This window comes from Sciurus carolinensis, chromosome 19 (genome assembly GCF_902686445.1).
Source record: "Sciurus carolinensis chromosome 19, mSciCar1.2, whole genome shotgun sequence".
Taxonomy (NCBI): Eukaryota; Metazoa; Chordata; class Mammalia; order Rodentia; family Sciuridae; genus Sciurus; species Sciurus carolinensis.
In genome coordinates, this window is record NC_062231.1 from 8,107,542 (window position 1) to 8,116,744 (window position 9,203).

The window sequence follows — 9,203 nt, forward strand, 5'->3', positions numbered from 1 at the left end:
ACACAACTCTCTCATTACTGGATAGATCAGTGAACAAAAACTTTAAAAAGTAGGTATAGAACTAAAAATACAATTAATAATTTACACTTAACAGACACATGTAAAATATTTTATCCATTAATGACTGAATACACTTTCTTCTCAGCAGCACATTTCTCTAAAATTGACTTTATTGGGGTCAAATACCAACTTTGAGCAAATGCAACATAATAGAGATAATACCACATGTTCTATCACAAGGTTATGTAATCCAATTCAAAATCAATGATAAAATTAAAAATTGAAGCTACTCCAACACCTAGAGACTATAGAATATACTAGTAAATGACCAAAGAAAAGCTGAGGAAATCAGTGATGAAATAAAATATATTATAGTTGAATGTGAATAGTGTCACAACATCAAAATCTTTAGGATATTATGAACACAGTTCTAAGAAGAAAGTTCATTTCCTTGGACTCATTCATTTAAAGAATAGAAAGTCATCAAGCAAATAACCTAACATTATATCACAAAGCTCTAAAGAATAAAGAAAAATCACCAAAAGCAGGAGAAGTCAGGAATAATTAAAATCACAGTCAAAATAAATAAAATTGAAACAAAAGGAATTAAAAAAAATAAAACAAAAAGTTGTTCTTTGAATAAATTGATAAACATTTACCAAGCTAATGAAAACAGAGAGAAATCTCAAATACCCAAAATTTTTGATAAAAAGTAAATATCACCAGTGACACTACTTAAATACAGATGATATTCAGAAATTATTTTGAAAATGTATACACCAATACAATAGAAAATAATGAAGACACTGAAAATTTCCTTGAGACATTATGATCTATCTAAATTGAATCAGTAAGACATAAAAAATCAAACACATTAATTTCAAGCAATGCAGTTGAAGATATCATCAAATTTATACAAAAAATGGCCAGTACCAGAGGATTCTCAGCTGAGTCCTATCAGACCTTCAAAAAAGAACTTACACCAATGCTCCTTGAATTATCACATGAAATATTAAAGGAGGGAGACATTCCAAATTCATTCTATGAAGTTAATATTCACCCTGATACCAATAACAGAAAGAAACACATCAAGGAAATAAAACCTCACACCAATATTCTTGATGAACATGAATGAAAAATTCTGAATAAAATACTGGAGAATCACATTCAAAAACATATTTAAAACATAGTCCACCAAGATTAAGTAGTGTTAATCCCATGGATGCAAGGTTGGTTCAACATATGGAAATGAAAAGTACTTCACACCTAGACTTAAAGGAAAGAGTCACATCATTATCTCAATAGATGCAGAAAATTTATTTGTCAAAATACAGCATCCATTCGTATTCAAAACACTAGAAAAAGTAGGGATAGCAGAAACATACTTCAATGCAGTAAAAGGTATAAATGATAAACCCAAGGAAAACATCAATCTTCTTTTTTTTTTTTTTTTGATGCTTTGTATCCCTGATTGAGGATCACATTTTTATTCATTCTGGACCACTTATCTTAGCACCAGTTTTTTAAACCTTGGCCAGGTCCTGGGAGCTCTGGGAAGAGAGATTCCTAAGAACCAATCATTCAGACATAAAATTCTTGGAGACAAAATGCAGCATTCCCAGGTTAAATCTTCCCAAGTTTTTGTAGGATAATTTCAATATTACAACAGTTTTACTGGGAAATCTTGGAATAGGCTGCCTTGAAAAATCAACAATTGGGTTTGAAAAATAGCAGAGCAGGCCCAATTTTACTTTGTCATTTACAGGATGGATCAGTTCCGGCTCTGGGTTAAGTTGTGGCTTCCTCTTCTAGGAAGATCCTGAAGGCCCAGGTATCATGGAAGAAGTCCCACTTTTATCTTCTTTCTTTAGTTGATTGGTGTCTGTTTACCAGGACCATCGTCATGCCTTTGAATCATCTTGAAATGATTGCCTAAGCTGCAGTTCAGGAACAGCAGCCTGTTCCCCCAAATCAAAAGGATCTTGTTGCTCCACCTCTCTCCTTTCCCGTATCAGTGCGCTGGGGTTTGCTCTCTTCTCCATATGCTGTAGCTTGATCAACTTCTCTATCAGGAACATCTTATCTTTGCCCTCATTAATGATTTGTTCATGGAGAAGCCTGATCATAATCTTCCTTCTCTCTGTGATTTTCCAATAAAGATAGGTGATTATTAACATGATCAGGGTGAGGATGAAGAAGTGCACACTCCCGATGAGGTTGTGGTAGATCCACGCCACCCAATGGTAGCCAGGGTGCTGGCTCAGGATGTTGATCCAGCTGTAGACCCAATGGATGAAGGCAGGCCAGCCTCAGAACAGGCCACAGTCTGCTGAAGGCTTCAACCTCCAGATGGTGATGGCCAGCGCACATAGCACGCCAGTGAAGGACATGAAGAAGAGCAGGAAGATGAAGAAGGTCATCATCTGTGAAGCCCACCAGGCTTTGCTGGGGGGCTGGAAGTTCACCATCAGGCTGACATTTTTTTGTTGTTGTTGTTTTGTTTTTTTTTTGTTTTTTTTTTTTTTTTTTTTTGCATTACTGGGGATTGAACTCAGGGCCTTGTGTTTGCGAGGCAAGCACTGTACCAGCTGAGCTATTTCCCCAGCAGGCTGACATTTTTGACATAAAACATGATGAAAAGGATGATCATCTGGATGAAGGACGGCAGGGGGCAGAAGAACATTCCAACCCACACCAGATTTTGTGCATAGATCAGTTCTAGAACATTCCTGGCAATGTCAAATTCCTGTAAGCCAAGACTTGTGATGAACCACTTCCCAATGATCCTCCTCAGAATCTCCCTCAGGAAGGAATCAGTTAAGGAGAATATGAAGTCCATCAGAAGGAGCCAGTAGGTCTCCTGGCCAATCAGGGTCTCCCAACACTCTTCACTGGACAGGGCCATGATGTTAAGCCAATAGTAACAAATAATTCCAATGATGGATATTTTTAGAAAGATGTTTCAGATCAGGAGGATGTGGACTTCCAGCAGGGGCAGGTCCTACCTCTCCACCAGCCTGAACATGGAATAGAAGTGTGACACAGCCAGGTTGATACAAGACACAAGAAAGGGCAGCAACAACACAGCTCCAGGGTTCCTGTGCATCTTCAGGAACTTGAAGTTGTACTCGGCCAGGTAATAAACACCCACACAGCAGGCAATGGCCACACCAGTGGAGACCAGCAGGGCAGCCTTGTGAGCCAACTGACAGGTGAGCTGCTGGTGAAAAGTGAACTTGGTGTTCTCCAGATGGATGTCTGACAGGTTCTCCCTTATCTCGGTGCTCAGATTCTTGTTTGAGCTTCAGGCTTTTTCATGCGTGATGGTGAAGTCCCAGCAGAAGATAAGATTGGTGATCCCTCTGGAGTAAATGTGGGGGTTGATGAAGTTGTTCCGGAAATACTTGGCCATACTGAAGAGCAAGCTGAAGAAGCAAATGATCAAGCAGGCCCCGATGGTGAAGAGGTAGGCCAGTTGCATGTTGTAGGAAATCCCGCTGCTCCTGAGCCAGATGGAGGAATTGGTGTAGAAGCCATAATACATCACCAGGTCCCTAAAATGGTCCACCCCAGTGAAAAACTCCAGTCCTGTGAAGAGGAGTGTGTTCTTCTCTGCCACAGTCAGCTGGGGGATGACGAGAAAAATGAAGTTCACAATGAAGGAGAAGATGTTGAACTTCAAGAGCCACTTCAGAAAGTTGAAATAGGAGAGGATGCTGGTGCCAAACTTGCCCCTGATGACCTTGAGCATCTTCTGCCACAAGCTGGTGGTGTTGAGTAGCTCAGAGATGCTGTTCCTGGATCTCTGGTAAGCCTGAGAGCAGGAGTTGAGACACTGAGTGCAGCACCGGAGCACCTGGGTCCAGGGGCACTGCTTGCTTCTTTCTCTGTCAACCACTTTCCTAAGATTTCTCTTCTCTTCCATGGTCCTCAGCTGTTTCCTGATGGTCTTGATCCTGTCCCTCGATGTCATGGGTATCAGGATGCTATTAACTTTTGTCCTTTGGGTGACTTGTGCCAATCACATTCAGACAATGGTAGGTTTCCATAAACACAGACAGGCCCACGTTCACCTATGTAAGCAGGGTTCACAGAGCCATCTCCAGGAGCACCTGGCAGAGAGTGTTCACGTAGATTTGCAATCTCCATGGAGATACTTTCAGTGCTTCCCAGGTAATCTTCACTCTCTCTCCTAAGAATGTCCAAGGGGCCATTACTCCTGGTCATTTCCTGGGTCTCAGAAGAGCCATAACCAGGACCATTCTTGGCACCTGGGTAATCAGATTACCCCCAAAAGTTTGGAACATTCAGGTAGTCCTCAGCATTGGGATAGTCTTATTCCCCACAAATGTGTGCAGAGCTAGTTTGATTCTTAGCAATTGGATAATCAGGCTCTCCCAGAGCATCTGTATGTGAATTGATGCTGGAACTGGCATATTCTAGATCCCTCCTAGAACCTGGATGGCTGGCATTGGCTCTGGAGCCAGGATGGTTAGTATTGCCCTGTGCTCCTGGGTAGTTTTGTTCTGCCAGGGATCCCAAATAACCTGGGTTTATCCTGGAGACTGCAGACATTCCACTACTTCTGGAACTTGCAAAATCAGGATGTTGCTGAGATCCAGGGTAATCTGGCTCTCTGGATAAGCCTGGATGGTATGGATTGCTCTGAGATTCAATATAATAATGCTCTGGCGGAGATCTGTGATGGTCTGGACTTGTTCTGGGACCTGCAGAATAGGGATTGTTTCTGGCACCAGAATAATCTGGTTTGTTGGGAGATCCAGGATAATCTGGTTCTGCTAGAGACATGGGATGGTCTGGATTTGTTCTGGAGCCTGCAGAGAATGGATTGCTCCTCTTCCTGGGATAGCCTGGATTGGTCTGAGGACCTGAGAAATCTGGATAATCCTGTTTTCAAATACCCTTGAGAATGGTTCAGAGACTCTGAATAGTCAGGGTACCCTGCATCGCCCTCAGGGCTGTTGCTCCTGTAGTAGGCTGACATGCAGACACAGACTCTTCACCCCTGAGTGCTAAAACATTCCTGTGTCTGCAGTCACTTGGGGATCTTTTTGAAACCTGTTCAGATGCAGGCCCGTCTCCCACTCCCGCATCATGGTGCTGTGCCTGGGGTCTCCAGTGTGCTCGGGAGAAGCACCACTCTGGTCCAAACTGTCTCTTTCTTCCTGAACTCTAGCTCCTCCCTCTCATCAATCTTCTCTTGGCATTGGTGCAATAAAGAGAGCAAAGTCCTTTGCATAGGTGACTTCACTTCTTGGACATCATAAGGAAGTGCCTAGGCTGCCCTACCAGAATGAGGCAAGGGGGGAAACAGCTTCCTAGATTCACTCATGTACACAGCATCCTTCTGGAATGTGGCTCTCCCGGACACCCCTATGCCCTTGTTCTAGTCAGCTTTTTGGCTGCTGAGACCAAAAAGTCCTGACAACTAATTACAGGAGGAAAGGTTTATTTGGAAGCTCAGGGTTTCAGAGGTCTCAGTTCATGGAAGGTGGGCTCCATGCCTCAGGGCCTGGAATGAGGCAGAGCATCAGGAAAGAAGTGTGTGGCAGAGGGAAGCTGCTGGGTACATGGCACCAGGAAGCAGAGAAAGTCCAAACATCATTCGTAACTGAGAAAAATTCAGAGCATTTCCTATAAAAACTGGAACAAGACAGGAATGCCCTCTTTCATCACTTTTACTCAACATAGTCATAGAAATACTAGCCACACCAATTAGATAAAAGAAAAAAGCAAAGGGATATGAACAGGAAAAGAAGATCTAAAATTATTCATATTTTCCAATGATGAAATTCTATATTTTGAAGATCCAAAGAACTTCAACCAAAAACTTCTAGAACTCATAATTGAATCCAATAAATTACCATGATATAAAATAAACACACATAAATTGATTGTGCTCTTATACACCAATGGTGAATCAGCTGAAAGAGAAATCAGAAAAATTATCCCATTTACAAGAGCCTCAAAAATATAGAATATGTGGAAATCAATGGAACAGAAAAGGGGGAAGACATTTACAACAAAGACTACAGAACATTAAAGAAAAACATTGAAGAAGAACTTACAAGAAGGAAAGATTTTTTATGTTCTTTGAAAGGCAAAATTTATATTGTTAAAATGTCCATACTGCCAAAAGCAATGTACAGATTTAATGCAATCACTATTAAAGTTCCAATGGAATTCTTCATGGAAATAGAAAAAGCAGTCAAAAATTCATTTGGAAAAATAAGAGGTCTAGAGTAGCCAAAGAAATTCTTAGCAAGAAAATTGAAGCAGGAGACATCACAGTACCAGACCTTAAGCTACACTACAGAACAATAGTAACAAAAAATGAATGGCATTGGCATAAAAGAAGACCTGAAGATCTGTGGGACCTAATAGAAGACACAAAGACAAACCCACATAAAGGCAGTTATCTCATCCTAACAGCAAAGGGCACCATAAAGGTACATTGGGGAAAAGACAGCCTCTTCAACAAATGGTGCTGGCAAAACTGAATTCCATATATAGTATAATGACATTGAACCCCTATCTCTCACCCTGCATAAAACTCAAATCCAAGTGGACCAAGGGCCTAAGCATTAGAATAGATACACTGTGTCTACTAATGAAATTGTAGACTCACCTCTCCATGGTATTAGCTAAAGAACCAAATTCCTCAACAAGACTCCTTAAAAAACAAAAGAATATATACCACAGTTTCTTTAACCTTTCATCTATTGAAGGGAATATTATTCAGCCAAAAAGAAAAATATTTTTTTTGCATTTGCAGGTAAATGCATGGAGTTGGAGAATATCATGCTAAGTGAAATAAGCCAATCCCAAAAAAACCAAGGGCAGAGTGATTTCTCTGATAAGTGGATGATGATGCATAATGGTGGATGGGGGGAGGCCAGAATGGAGGAAGGATGGATTGTATAGAGAAAAATGAGAGGTGGGGTGGGGCAGGGAGGGGAAGGAAAAATAATAGAATGAGACAAATATTATCCCATGTACATGTATGATTATGTAAATGATGGGACTTTACTTCCTGTGCAACCAGAGAAACAAAAATTGTACCCCAATTGTGTACAATCAATCAAAATTTTAAAAAATATTAAAAATACTTTAAAATGTAAAAAAAAAATCCCCAAAGAATAACCAAGAATCAATAAATGGCATGGTGTAAAAGTAAAAAACTCTTCATAACAAGTGAAAAAGTCAAGCATGAAAGAAAGAGAAGCTATAGAATGGGAGAAAATCTTTACCACCTGCACCTCAGATAGAATATTAAGCTCCAGGATATATAAAGAACTCATATATTTACCACCAAAACTCCCAATCAATAAATGGGAAGTAACTGAAGAGTCACTTCACAGAAGAAGAAATACAAATGGCAAAGCAATGTAGGAAAAGAAGATCGACATCTCTAGCAGTTACAGAAATGCAAATCAAAACTACACTGAGATTCAATCTCACTCCAGTCAACATGGCAATTATGAAGAATACAAGTAAGAATAAATGTTGGCAATGATGTGGGGGGTAAAATGTTCACTCATACACTGCTAGTGGTACTGCACATTGTGCAAACTTGCTGGAAACCAGTATAGAGTTTCCTCAGAAAACCTGGAATGGAACCTCCATTTGAATAATTTACCCCACTTCTTGGTATATACTCAAAGGGTTTAAAATCTGCATCCTGAAGTGATGCAGCCACACAAATATTTGTTTATTTATGTATTTTTTAAAATTTATATACATATATATATTAGTTGTCAAATAATATTTTATTTATTTATATGTGGCGCTGAGTATTGACCTAAGGCCACACACATGCCAGGCAAGTGCTCTACCACTGAGCCACAATTCCAGGCCCATATCAATATTTATTTTATTTATTTATTTTTATTTTTTAGAATTTATTTTTAATGTAAACAAATGGGATACATGTTGTTTCTGTTTGTACATGGAGTAACAGCATACCATTTGCGTACTCGTATATTTTCATAGGGTAATGATTTTGATTCATTCTGTTTTTTCTCCCCCCACTCCTCCAACCCCTCTTTTCCCTCTATACAGTCCCTCCTTCCTCCATTCTTGCCCCCCTCCCACGCCCCATTATGTGTTATCATCCACTTATCAGTGAGATCATTCATCCTTTGGTTTTTTGAGATTGGCTTATCTCACTTAGCATGATATTCTTCAATTTCATCCATTTGCCTGTAAATGCCATAATTTTATTATTCTTTATACCTGAGTAATATTCCATTGTATATATATACCACAGTTTCTTTATCCATTCATCAATTGAAGAACATCTAGGTTGGTTCCACAGTCTGGATATTGTGAATTGAGCAGCAATGAACATTGATGTGGCTGTATCTCTGTAGTATGCTGATTTTAAGTCCTTTGGGTATAGGCCGAGGAGTGGGATAGCTGGGTCAAATGGTGGTTCCATTCCAATTTTCTAAGGAATCTCCACACTGCTTTCCAGAGTGGCTGCACTAATTTGCAGTCCCACCAGCAATGTATGAGTGTACCTTTTTCCCCACATCCTCTCCAACACCTGTTGTTGCTTGTATTCTTGATAATCGCCATTTTAATTGGGGTGAGATGGGATCTTAGTGCAGTTTTGATTTGCATTTCTCTTATTACTAAAGATGGTGAACATTTTTTCATATGTTTGTTGATTGCTTGGAGATCTTCTTCTGTGAAGTGTCTGTTCATATCCTTAGCCCATTTGTTAATTGGGTTATTTGTATTCTTGGTGTAGAGTTTTTGAGTTCTTTATAGATTCTGGAGATTAGTGCTCTATCTGAAGTACGAGTGGCAAAGATATTCTCCCACTCTGTACGCTCTCTCTTCACATTGATGATAGCTTCCTTGGCTGAGAGAAAGCTATTTAGTTTAAATCTGTCCCAGTTATTGATTCTTGCTTTTATTTCTTGTGCTATGGGAGTCCTGTTAAGTAAGTCTGATCCTCAGCCAACAAGTTGAAGATTTGGACCAACGTTTTCTTCTATAAGATGCAGGGTCTCTGGTCTGATTTCAAGGTCCTTTATCCACTGTGAGTTGATTTTTGTGCAGGATGAGAGGTAGGGGTTTAATTTCATCCTGTTGCATATGGATTTCCAGTTTTCCCAGCACCATTTGTTGAAGAGGATATCTTTTCTCCATTGCATATTTTTGGCACTTTTGTC

General features: G+C 39.8%; 1 pseudogene; it reads right to left on the minus strand.

Annotated features, from left to right (window-relative positions):
• Positions 1-1,901: 1,901 nt before the first annotated feature.
• Positions 1,902-5,005, minus strand: LOC124971179 (transmembrane channel-like protein 5; annotated as a pseudogene).
• Between the last annotated feature and the right edge of the window lie 4,198 nt (positions 5,006-9,203).